This window comes from Schistocerca gregaria, chromosome 3 (genome assembly GCF_023897955.1).
Source record: "Schistocerca gregaria isolate iqSchGreg1 chromosome 3, iqSchGreg1.2, whole genome shotgun sequence".
NCBI lineage: Eukaryota > Metazoa > Arthropoda > Insecta > Orthoptera > Acrididae > Schistocerca > Schistocerca gregaria.
The window spans coordinates 820,287,671-820,288,406 of record NC_064922.1 but is presented as its reverse complement, the minus strand read 5'-3'; positions in this window follow the sequence as shown (position 1 = coordinate 820,288,406).

Below are 736 nucleotides of genomic sequence, written 5' to 3'. Positions count from 1 at the left end.
AATCCCTTCCATACAGCTTAGGCACCCATGATAGTCGCATCTCCAGTGACAACTGGTCCCTCTCAAAATACACCGTGGGTCTCACTGAGGCCTTTACTGTTCGTAATTACCCCCTGCCCCTCAAACTTGTATAAAAACAGATCTCCCATGCCTTACCTTTCCAGTCACCCACAACCTCCCAAAGTCCCACCGTCTGGCCACAGAGGAGCATTCCCCCCATGTCTCAGTACCATTATTTTGGGGGATCCCATGAGCCAAGCAATAATGCAGGAACAGTGTGTGAGACTGGGTTCTGGCTAGGGATAAAACACGAAAAAGTACGTAAATAACGTAGAATTATGTCCGAAAATATTCGCAAAAAACACCCAGATACATGAAAAAAATCACGAAATGGATGAAATAAGGGGTAATTAGATTAAATCTGAGGGAGTACGTCGAAAGTGAAAGGCGAAAACCAACTGAAATCGGCGGGAAGTAACAAAGAGTTCAAAGAAAAAACATAAACTGAAAGATATTTTACTGTGGGTTACAGGTCTGGGTGGATTAGAGTAAATGAGGGACATGGCACATGTGACTGGATTTGATGAAATTACTAGGTATGAACTGAAATAAAGAGGAGAAGGAGTAGGGGGTGGGAGCAGTTGGTAGGATGAGATACAAGATTGCGTGGCATAGGAAAGGGGCGCGAAAACAACACAGGAGAGTGTTGCAGGGGGAGAGTGATCAATTTGAAGGT